This window comes from Eumetopias jubatus, unplaced genomic scaffold (assembly GCF_037043125.1).
Source record: "Eumetopias jubatus isolate StellerSeaLion01/CBP00866 unplaced genomic scaffold, mEumJub1_p1.0 scaffold_13, whole genome shotgun sequence".
NCBI classification, from domain to species: domain Eukaryota; kingdom Metazoa; phylum Chordata; class Mammalia; order Carnivora; family Otariidae; genus Eumetopias; species Eumetopias jubatus.
The window spans coordinates 96,844,777-96,857,366 of NW_028274819.1; positions in this window are offsets into that span (position 1 = coordinate 96,844,777).

Consider the following 12,590-nt stretch of genomic DNA (forward strand, 5'->3'; position numbering starts at 1 on the left):
CCGCCCTTGTCGGTCCGGGCTAAGGAAGCTGCTCTGGTTTGCTCTCAGGAGCTTTTGTTCCCTGCAAGCTCTTGGTACAGCTTTGGAGGACCAGGGCAGAAATGGTGGCCTCCCAATCTCCACTCGGAGGAGCCGAGAACTCGGGGCCCCGAGAACTCGGGGCCCCGCTCCTCAGTGTGCCCCCAGGGAAAAGCAGTCACTTCCGTGTCCCCGGTCTCTGGCCGCACTCCGTGCTCACCCGGCCTGTGATCGAGCGTTGCTATCTCTGGCACCCGACCCGGTGTGGAGTCTCCAAACCCAGCAGATCCCTGCAGTGCGTTCCCGCACCGCTCCTCCCCGGGAAGGAAGGGGAGTCTCCCCGGCTCTGCTGCTTGTTGGGTCCCTGCTGGGGGAGCCGTGCCCCGACTGGGCCGCGGATCACAGTTTATGGCAACCCCGAGCTGAGAGCCCGCGCCTCAGCTCCGTCTCTGCAGCCGGCTTCCCCGCTCCGATACCCGGGAGCTCTGGCGCACTCAGGCACCCCCGGTCTCTCTGTGACCCCAAGGGTCCTGAGACCACACTGTCCCGGGAGGATTCCACCCTCCGCTTAGCCACTGCAGCGACGTCCCTCCGCCAAGCCAACTTCTAAAAGTTCCGATTTTGTGCTCCGCGGCTCTAGCACTTGCCAGAAGCGGCCGGCGGAGGCCCCTCCCCCGCCGTCTATCCTCCCGAATATCGCCTCGGATTCACTTCTCCGCACGTCCTACCTTCCAGTAAGTGGTCGCTTCTCTGTTCAGAGAGTTGTTGCTACTCTCCTGTTCGATCTCCTGTTGAGTTCGTAGGTGTTCGGAATGGTTTGATCCCTATTCAGCTGAATTCCTGAGACCAGACGAAATCTAGGTCTCCTACTCCTCCGCCATCTTGCTCCACCCCCCCTACATACATGCCTTTTTAAAGATTTTTTTTTTTATTTGAGAGAGGGAGAATGAGAGATAGCACGAGAGAGAAGAGGGTCAGAGGGAGAAGCAGACTCCCTGCCGAGCAGGGAGCCTGTTGCGGGACTCGATCCCGGGACTCCAGGATCATGACCTGAGCCAAAGGCAGTCGCTTAACCAACTGAGCCACCCAGGCGCCCTACATACATGCCTTTTTAAGGGGAAGTGTCAGAGGGATTCCATCAGATTTACGAAGAAATCACAACTCAAAAAAATGTTAGGTTTCATTGTCACTTTAAATTCTGCAATTCTGAGATTCTATATTTTATTTTTGTCAACATTATTGACATATCTGTCAGGAAATGGACTGTCATGCCAAGCTTACTGACCAAGCAAAGGGCAGAGATATTTTTATTTTAAACTGGAGAGTCATACGTAGAACGATTTAGAAAGTATCCAGATTTCCTTACTGGGCAGAATATGGTCTTAAAAAAACAACTCTTAATTTGCTTTCCTGCAATTTACATAAATGGATCAGTCATGTGGAGCTTAATTTTCAAGGAGGCCTTGCATTATTAAAAATCATTGGCGACAAATTGATGTAAGACTTACTAACATACATACAGATTACTACACATACAAATGTACACAAATGTACAGCCCAATGAATTATCAAAAGCAAAAACCTGTGCACCACCACCCTACCAAGCCATCGAATGTTGCCAGTTTCCCAAAGCCTCTTCCCTAGTCACTATAGCCATTATTCTCCCCAAACTACTATTCTGACTTCTAATATTGTAGCTTATTTTCCCGTTTTTAACCATTTTTTAAAAGATTTTATTTATTTATTTGACAGAGAGAGACACAGTGAGAGAGGAAACACAAGCAGGGGGAGTGGGAGAGGGAGAAGCAGGCTTCCCGCTGAGCAGGTAGCCTGATGCGGGGCTCGATCCCAGGACCCTGGGACTACGTATGACCTGAGCTGAAGGCAGACGCCTAACGACTGAGTCACCCAGGCGCCCCCCCATTTTTAAACTTTATATAAGTGGAATCATATGAGATGATTTAAATACTTAATGCTGTGAGAGTTATCCACATTGTTGCATATAGCTGTAGTTTACTGATTTTTGTTGCTAAATAGTGTTTCATATTGTAATCACACTACCATTTATTTATCCATTCCCCTGTTGAAGGACATTTGGGCTATTTCCAGTTTTTAGTTATTGTGCATAATGCTGCTATAAACATTCTTGTGCTTAACTTTTACTGCACATATATACATACTTCTGTTGGGAATATACCCAGGAATAAAACTAATGGATCTTAGCTTTGGATCAGAACTGTCCTAGAAATATAGTACAAGTCGCCATCACATGTAATTTAAAATTTTCTAGTAGACACATTAAAAAAGTTTTTTAAAAAGTGTAATTGATGTTAAGCATGCATTTTAAAAAAGATTTATCTATCTATTTATTTATTTTTAGAGAAAGACAGAGAGTGCGAGCAGTGGGGAGGGGCAGAGGGAGAAGGAGAGACTCCCCAAGCTGACTCCCCACTCAGTGCAGAGCCCTGCATGGGGCTTGATCCCATGACCCTGAGATCATGACCTGAGTCAAAATCAAGAGTCAGACACTTAACCCCCTGAGCCACCCAGGTGCCCCAAGCATGCATTTTATTAACCCACGACATCCAAAATATTATCATTTCAACATGTTATCAAGATGAACATTATTAATCAGATATTTTACATTCTTTTATACATATTAAATCTTCAAAGTCCACTGTGTATTTTACATTTATAGCAATTTGGATTACCCACATTTCAAGTGTTCAATAACCAATGTGGCTATGAACTACTACATTGGATGGTACATCTTTAGGTAATACTACCTAACAGCATTCCAAAGTGGCTGTGTGCCAATTTACATTCCTGAAAGCAGTGTATGAGAGTTACAGTTGTTTCAAATCTTCATCAAAACCTGGTACAATGAGGGTGACTGGGTGGTTCAGTCAGTTAAGCGTCTGCCTTCGGCTCAGGTCATGATCCCAGGGTCTCGGGATTGAGCCCACCTGGGATCCAGACCACCTGGGAATCCCTGCTCAGCGGGAAGTCTGCTTATCCATCCCTCTCCCTCTGCCCCTCCCCACTAGTCGGGCTCTCTCTCTCTCTCTCAAACAAATAAAATCTTAAAAAAAAAAAAATCAAACCAACCTGGCACTGTGAGCCTTTTTAATTTAGCCATTCTGATGGTTCTGCACTAGTATCTTATTTTGGATTAATTTGCATTTCCTTAATGACGAGGAAGTTGAGTCTCTTTTTATGTTTTTTTTTTTTTTTAAGATTTTATTCATTCGCGACACAGAGATACAGAGAGAGAGAGAGCATGAGCAGGGGGAGAAGCAGAGGGAGAAGCAGAGGCAGAGGCAGAGGGAGAAGCAGGTTCCCCGCTGAGCCAGGAGCTGGACATGGGGCTCGATCCTAGGACCCTGGGACCATGGCCCAAGCCGAAGGCAGACACTTAACCATCTGAGCCACCCAGGCACCCCTCTTTTTATGTTTCTTGGCAAATTGATATTCTCTTTCATGAAGAGTCTGGGTCCTTTTTTCTATTGAGTTGGTCTTTTTCTTATTGGTCTCATAAGATTAACTCAAAGGCATTCTCTTTTTTTATTTTCTGGAAAATCTTGTATATTGGCATTTTTAACTCCTTAGCTGATTGTTCTCCAACAAAGCTGTTTGACCTAGAGTTTTCTATATGGGAAGTGTTAAATTATAGATTCAATTTATTTCTTAATTACAGCACTATTCAAATTTTCCTATTTCTTCTTGTATCAATTTTAGTAAGTTGTTTTTTTCTAGGAATTTGCCCACCCCATATAAATTTTCAAATGCATTAGTATGAAGTTGTTTATAATATCCTATTATCTTTATCAGAGCTGCAGGGTCTGCAATGACATCTCATTTTTATTTTAGATACTGGTTACTTATGCCATGCTTTTTTCCTTCATTAGTCTCACAAATTTTGTTGGTCTTCTGAAAGAATTAATAATCAGTTTTGTCAAATCTCTCCATTCTATTTTTTCTTATTTATTGTTTTTTATTGCTTCCTTCCTTTTGCTCTTATTGGATATAATTTACTATTCTTTTTCTAACTTCTTTTCTAAAAATACACATTTAGAACTACATATCGGCTTTTAAATACAGCTTTAGTTGTGTGTCATAGTTCTGATATGTAGCATTTTCATTATCATTCGATTTTAAATATTTCCTAATTTCTCTGGCCTATTGGTAGGGTGGATTACCTTAATTCATTTTTGAATGTTAAACCAGCCCCGCCTACTTTGAATAAACCCTTAGTGTCATGGTATATAATTATTTTTACACATTGTTGGATTCAATTTGTAATTTTTTTTTGAGGATTTTTGCATCTATGTTCATGAGCGATATTGGTCTATAATTTGCTTGTCTTATAATCTTGTTGTTTAGTTTTGGTATTAGGGTAATCCTGGCCTCATAGAGTTAGGAAGTACTCCTGCTTCTATCTTCTGGAAGAGATTGTAGACAATTTATATAATTTCTTCATTAAATGTTTGGTAGAATTAACTAGTGAATTCTGGGCTTAGTGCTTCTGTTTTGAAAGGTTATTATTGAGTCAGTCTCTTTCTTAGATGTAGGGCTATTCAGATTATCTGTTTCTTCGTATATGAGTTTTGGCAAATTGCATCTCACTGAATTGGTTCATTTCATCTGGGTCATCACATTTCTGGGCATAGGGTTGTTTGTTGTATTCTTTTATTCTCTTTCTCATGCATGGAGTCCATAGTGATGTCCTCTTTTTCATTTTTGATCATTGTAATTTATTTTTCCTTTCTTTTCTATTTAGATAGCCTGGCTAAGGACTTACCAATTTTATTGATCTTTTCAAAGAAATGACTTTTGATCTTACTGATTTTCTCTATTGATTTCCTGTTTTCAATTTCATTGATTTCTGTTTTAATTCCTTTTTCTTTTGCTTAGTTTGGATTTGATTTACACTTCTTTTTCTAGTTTCCTAAGGTAGAAGCTTAGATTACTGATTTTTACATCTTACTCCTTTGTCTAATACAGGCATTCAATGCTATAAATTTTCCATTAAGCACTGCTTTACTGTATCCCACAAAATTTGGTAAGCTGTATTTTTATTTTCACTCAGTTCATGTTTCACTTGTTGTCTTAGTCACTTCAAGGTGCTATAACAAAAATACCACACACTGAGTGGCCTAAACAACAAGCTGGAGGCTGAGAAGTCAGAGATCAAAGTCCTAGCAGATTGGTGTCTGGTGAGGACCTACTTCCTGGCTTTTGATACCTTCCTTCCCCATATCATCAACTGAAAGAGAGCAAGCTGTAGTCTCTTCCTCTTCTTGTAAGTACATTAACCCTGTCATCTGGTCCCCATCCCCAACACCTCATTTAAATTTTACCTCCCAAACCTCCTAAAGGCCCCACCTAATACCATTCTATTGGGGGTTAGGATTTCAACGTATGAATTTTGGCGGGACACAAATATGCAATCTATATAACCCTCGTGATTTCTTCTTTGACCTATATGTTATGTTATACACAATTAATGAATCATTGAACACTACATCAAAAACCAATGATGTACTATCTGTTGGCTAATTGAGCTTAATAAAAAAAAAGAAGTATATTTCTTAACATCTAAATGTATGGAGATTTTTAAGGGATATTTAAATCAATTTCTAGTCAAATTAAACTGTGGTCAGAGAACACATGTCATAGGATTTCAATCTTTTGGAAATTATTGAGCTTAGCTTTATGGCTAAGCATATGATAAACTTGAGAATTTTTCCGAGTGCTTGAAAATATGTATACAACGGTTGTTGAGTTCAATGTACTATTTAAGCAATAGATCAGGTTTGTTAATTGTGTTGTTCAAACTTCCTATATTCTTATTGACTTTTTGTTAGCAATTGATTTTATAACAATTCTTATAAGCAGATTCATTCCTTGTTTCATTAGATGCAGACAGAGGTATGTTAAAATTTCTGACTATGACTATGGATAAATTTGTTTTTCCTTGTAGTTCTGAAAATTTTTGATCTGTACCTTTTGATACTATGTTATAAGATAAACACCAATTTCAAACTGTATTCTGCTGGTAAGTTGAACTTTCTCACCGTGAAATACCCCACTTATCTCCAGTGGTGCTTATTAGCTTAAAGACTATTTTGTCCGGACTTTTCTTTGTTGAAAGGTTTTTGATTACTGATTCCATTCTCTTACTAGTTAGAAGCCTATTCAGATTTTATATTTCTTCAAGCTTTAGTCTTGGTAGGCTGTATGTTTCTATGAATTTGTCCATTCCATCCAGGATATCCATTGTATTGCCATACCACAGTTTCTCATACTCTTTTATAATCTTTCTTATTTCTGTAAAATCAGTATAAATATCCCTACTTTCATTTCTGATTTTAGTTATTTGAGTCTTCACTCATTTTTTCTTCATCAAACTAGCTAAAGGTTTGTCACATTTATTAATATTTTCCAAGAACCAACTCTTGGTTTCACTTGATTTTCTCTATTATTTTTCTATATTTTATCTTGGCTCTAATCTTTATCATTTATTTCCACCTAACATTTTGATTTAGTTTATTCTTCTTTCTCTAGTTCCCTAAGGTATAAATTAGTTTGTTGATTTGAAATCTTCTTTTTTAATGGAAGCATTTATAGCTATATACATTTCCCTCTTGGCACTATTTTCACTACGTCTCAATGTTTGGTATGTTTCCATTTTCATTTATCTCAACATTGTCTAATTTCCCTTGTGATTTCTTTCTTGATCCATTTGATTGTTTGAGTATGTTGTTTAAGTTCTACATATTTGTAAATCTTCCAATTTTCCTTCTGCCATTGGTTTCATTTCATTCCATTATGACAAGGAAGAACACTTTGTATAATTTTAGTCTTTTAAATTTATTAAAACTTGTTCTGTGGCCCAACAGATGATCTATCCTGGAGATTGTTACGTGTGTACTTGAGAAAAAGGTGTATGCTGATATTGTTGGGTGGAGTATTCTTTGTATGTCTGTTAGGTCCAGTTGGTCCACAGTGTTGTTGGAATGAATGTTTATGTTGAAGTCCTAATCCCAATGTGATGGTATTAGGAGGTGGGGCCTTTGGGAGGTGATTAGGTCATGAGGTTGGGGTCCTCATAATGGGATTAGTGCCCTTATAAAAGAGACCCCAGAAAGCTCCCTTTCTCTTTCTACCATGTGAGAACATGGTGAGAAACTGGCCATCTATGAATCAGGAAGTGGGCTGTCAGTATCTTGATCTTGGGCTTTCAGCCTTTACAATTGTGAGAAATAAATTTCTATTGTTTATAAGCCAACCAGTCTATGGTATTCTGTTACAGCAGCCCAAATGGATCAAGGCAGTTTCCCTAGTGCTCTCCTGTTTGTCCAGTCTTGAAACGGGGATATTGAGGTCTCCTAGTATTATTGTAGAGCTGTCTATTTCTCCCTACAATTCTGTCAATATTTGCTTCACGTATTTTGGAGCTCCATTGTCTTGTGCATAGAGGTTTATGATTGTTATATCTTCTTGGTGAATGGACCCTTTGGTCAATATATAATGCCCTCCTTTTTCTCTTATAACAGTTTTTGACTTAAAGTCTACTTTTGATATTAGTATAGCCACCCCTGCTCTATTTGCTCAGAATATCTTTTTTTTTCATCCTTCCACTTTCAACCTAAGTGTGTCTTTAGATAAAAGGGAGTCTCTTTAGAGACTGTCATTGGATTCCGTTTTGTTTTTCTACGCATTCTGCCAATGTATGTCTTTTTCGTGGGGCATTTAATCCAATTACATTGAAAGTACTTACTGACAAGGGGGTGCCTGGCTGACTCAGTCTGTTGAGCATCCGACTCTTGCTTTCAGCTCAGGTCATGATCTTAGGATCCTGAGATCAAGCCCCAAGGTAGGCTCCAGGCTCAGCGGGGGTCTGCTTCAGATTCCCTCTCTCCTTCTCCCTCTGCCCCTCCTCCCGCTCGTGCGCGCTCTCTCTGTCTCTCTAAAATAAATAAATAAATAAACCTTAAAAAAAAAAACTTACTGATAAAGGACTTAATTTTACCACTATGTTATTTGTTTTCTGTATGCCTTATAGAATTTTTGTCTCATTTCTTCCATTACTGCCTTCTTTTGCGTTTAGTTGATTTTTTTGCAGTGACATGGTTTGATTCCATTCTCATGTCCTTCCGTGTGTATTCTATAGATACATTCTTTGTGGTTACAATGGGGCTTACATATAACATCTTGAAGTTACAGCAATCTATTTTAAATTGATACCCACTTAACTTCAATTGCATACAAAGACTGTGTTCCTTTATAGCTCTTCCCCCCATTTTATGTTATTTATGTCACACATAACATCTCTATATACTGTGTGCTGATTAACAAAGATTTATAATTTATTTCACACATTTGTCTTTTATTATTTTTTAAAAATTTTTATTTATTTGAGAGAGAGAGCATGAGTTGGGGGAGAGGCAGAGGGAGAGAATCTCCCTCTGAGAAATATCTTTTGGGGCACCTGGGTGGCTCAGTCAGTTAAGTGTCTGACTCTTGATCTCAGCTCAGGTGTTGATCTCAGGGTTATGAGTTCAAGCCCCACATTAGGCTACATGCTGGATGTGGAGCCCACTTAAAACAAAAAGTATTTAAAAAAATGAGGGAGGAATTAACACATTCTCAGATAAACAAAAGCTGAGAGTTCATTACCACCAGACCTGGCTAAGGGGAGTTCCTCAGTATGAAATGAAAGGATGCTCTACAGTAACTTGAAACAGCATGAATATATGAATTCATGGACAAATATGAAAGTTAATATTATTGCTATCTTGTTTTGTAATTTCACTTTTCATTTTCTACAAGATGTAAAAGACAAATGCATGAGGGGCACCTGGGAGGCTCAGCAGAGGCTGCTTGAAGATTCTTTCCCTCTGCCCCTCCCCCCACTCATGCTCTCTCTCTTTCTCTCTCAAATGAATACAAACTTTTAAAAAAATGATAAAGACAAATGTGTGAAATAATTATATATCTTTGTTAATTAGCACACAGTATATAGAGATGTTATTTGTCACATCAATACCATAAAATGGGGGGGAGAAGAGCTATAAAGGATTCCTTACTGGTGATGTGTTGCTCCTCACTGCTTTCAAGATTCTCTCTTTGTATTTGGTCTTGAACATTTGATTATGATATATGCTAGTTTGGGCATCTTCGTATTTCTCTTACTTGGAGTTTGTTGAGATTGTTGAATTTGTAAGTTTGTATCTTTTATCATACTAGGGGAGTTTTGTCTAAGGTTTTTCCTTCGAAAAATTTTTCTGCTTCTTCCTTTCTTCTCTTTCTGGGACTCCCATCATGCATATGTTTATCCACCTGATGTTGTCTCACAAGTCCCTTAAGCCCTGTTCACTTTTCTTCATTTTTTTTTCTTTCTGCTCATCATTCTGAAGAATTTCAATTGTCCTAAATTCAAGTTTACTGAGTTTTTTCTTCTGTTGACTTATATCAGCTGTTGAACCTCCGTAGTGAATTTTTTTTCATTTCAGTTATTATAATTTTCAGCTCTAGAATTTCTGTTCTGTTTGCTTCCTTTTTATATTTTCTATCTCTTTGTTGATATTCTCATTTCGTTCATATACCGTTATCCTGATTTCTTTTAGTTCTTTGTCCATTTTCTCCTTAGGCCTTTGAGCATATTTATGACAGTTTTGTTTTTGTTTTTAGAGAGTGAGAGCACTTGCATGGGGGGAGGAGCAGAGGGAGAGGGAGAGATCGAGTCCTAAGCAGGCTGCACGCCCAGTGCAGAGCCTGATACAGGGCTTCATCTCACCACCCTGAGATCATGACCTGAGCTGAGATCAAGAGTCGGACAGGTAACTGACTGAGCCACCCAGGCGCCCCAAATACATTCATTTTAAAGTCTTTTTTTAGCAAGCCTCATGTCTGGACTTGTTTGGGGATGGTTTCTGTCAACTTACTTTATTCCTTTGAATGAACCATATTTTTCTGTTTCTTTGTATGCCTTGTGAATTTTTGTTGTTGTTGAAAATTGGATATTTGATTACTATAATGTGGTAATTCTGGAAATGAGGTTCTCACCCTTCCCTAGGATGTACTGTTTTTTTTTTTTTTAATTGCTGAAGCTATAACTTGTTGCAGGTTTGTTTGTTTTGAGGCTTTTACAAACTACTTTCAGAAGGACTATTCCTTGTCATGTGAGCTCACTTGAGTCTCTATTTTCATGTTCAGCCAATGTTTTGATGGAGATTTCCTTGAAAGCCAGGAACCAACAAATACCACACAAACATACACAGAAATACACACACACACACACACACACACACACACACACTCAGAGAAAGAGAGAGAGAGAGAGAGAGGGAGAGAGAGAGAGAATAACCTTGTTTCCCAGTCTTTGAAGATAGGATCTGTGCTGAGCAGTCCTTTACAATTAGCTGTACTTCCTCTGAGCCTAGAGATCAGCTTAAGGTGAAAACTTAAAAGTCCTCTCACGACTTTTCTGAGAATGGGTTTTTTTCTGGGCATGCATGTGACTTCTAAATTCCTCTGTATATGTGGTTGCTTTTGAATGTCCTAATTTTCCAGAGTCTCACCTCAGCTTCTTCCCAGGGCCTTTGATGTTATATTGTATGTCTCTACCTAGAATCTCTTGCCTCGGGGGTCTGTGGGTTTATAGCCCCCTTATAGCTTTTACTAGCCATGCCCACCAGTTTCCCCACCTATAGTCCAAAGTATATAAGGCAGAATGAGTGAGTCAATCATGTCAGAACTGAGTACACAGTAATTTTCAGGCAAAGTCTGTTCTGCTTCCTTTTGCTCAAGATGGAGAACTGGGTTGCTGGTGTTGAAAACCAAGACTGTCACCACTGCATCAGGGAGGTGGTGGCATGAGGATGAGCAAAAGCACCACAGGGCTTTCCTATAGTTTTGAAGATGTTTTGTCTTGATTAGACACGCTTGGTTGCTGTAAACCTTTAATTGTTTTCAAGGCTCCTACCAAGTTTATTCAGATAGTTTTTTTTTTTTTTTTTAATGGTTTGTGGGGAAACAAAATCTTGGAGCTTCCAGTCTTCTGTTTTCCTGATGTAACTCAAATTTTATTGTTTTTCATCCCTCCTATTATCTACAACCTTATTTCTGGAATCATTTCTTTTGCGTGAAAAATACCCTTTAGCATTTCTTACAGCAATAGACCAGATGTTATTAATTTTCTCACTTCTGTCTTAAGGTCTTTATCTAACCTTTGTATTCCAAAAAGATATTGTTGTTAGTTTAGACTTATAGATTGGCAGATATTTTCTTTTTTCTTAAATTTTTTATCTAAATTCAACTTACTTAACATGTAGTGTATTATTAGTTCCAGGGGTAGAATTTAGTGATTCATCAGTTGCTAGTGCCCTTAATGCCCATCACCCAGTTACCCCATCTCCCCACCCACTTCCCCTCCAGTAACCCTCAGTTTGTTTTCTAGAGTTAAGAGTCTCTTATGGTTTGCCTCCCTCTCTGTTTTTATCCTGTTTTTCCTTCCCTTCCCCTATGTTCATCTGTTTTGCTACTTAAATTCCACATACGAGTGAAATCATATGGTATTTGTCTTTCTCTGATTGACATATTTCACTTAGCATAATACCCACTAATTCCATCCATGTTGTTGCAAATCGCAAGATTTCATTCTTTCTGATGGCTGAGTAATATTCCGTTGTATATAGTTACCACACTGTCTTTATAAATTCATCTGTTGATGGACGTCTGGGCTCTTTCCATAGACTGGCTATTGTGGACATTGCTGCTCTAAACATTGGGGGGACCTGTGCCCCTTTGAATCACTATTTTTCTATCCTTTGGATAAATACCTGGTAGCGCAATTGCTGGGTTGTAGGGTAGTTCTATTTTTAACTTTTTGAGGAGCCTCCTTTCTGTTTTCCACAGTGGCTGTACCAGTTTAAATTGGCAGATATTTTCAGTCTCAGCACTTTGAAAATATCATTCCTTATCTTCTAGCTTCCACTGTTTCTTTTGGAGGGTCATCAATTTTGAAAAATTCTACCGACTATATGACACATTTGTTCTTTCCATCTGAGACACTCGTTACACGTATGTTATACTTTCTTGATCTATCTTCTATGTCTTAGGAATTTTCCATGTATTTATCTCTCTACAATCTAGTAAGGATATTTTCTTCTAACCTATCTTCCAGTTCATTAATTCTCTCTTCAGCTGTCCGTAATCTGTTTTATAATCCATCCACTGAGTTCTCTGAATTTTTGAGTTTTATAATTTAAAGTCCTCTGCCCAAATTCTCACTTTTATTTTTTTAAATATTTTGTCATAGTTAAAGTCTGTGCTTTGTAGCTTATTATTTGTAGGTCTTAACATTGCTTCTCTTGGTTTTCCTTCATGTTTTCTTATCTCTTCACATGCCTGATTCATTTTAATTACAGGACATGAATTGTAGGTTAAACTTTGTAGCAATAATTTAAGGACTAAGGAAATGGCTATATTTCTCCAGAAAGAATTTAGATTAGCCTTGGGTTTGTAACTAGGGCACCAGTAATCTCTGAGCACTCTAATCCAATTTC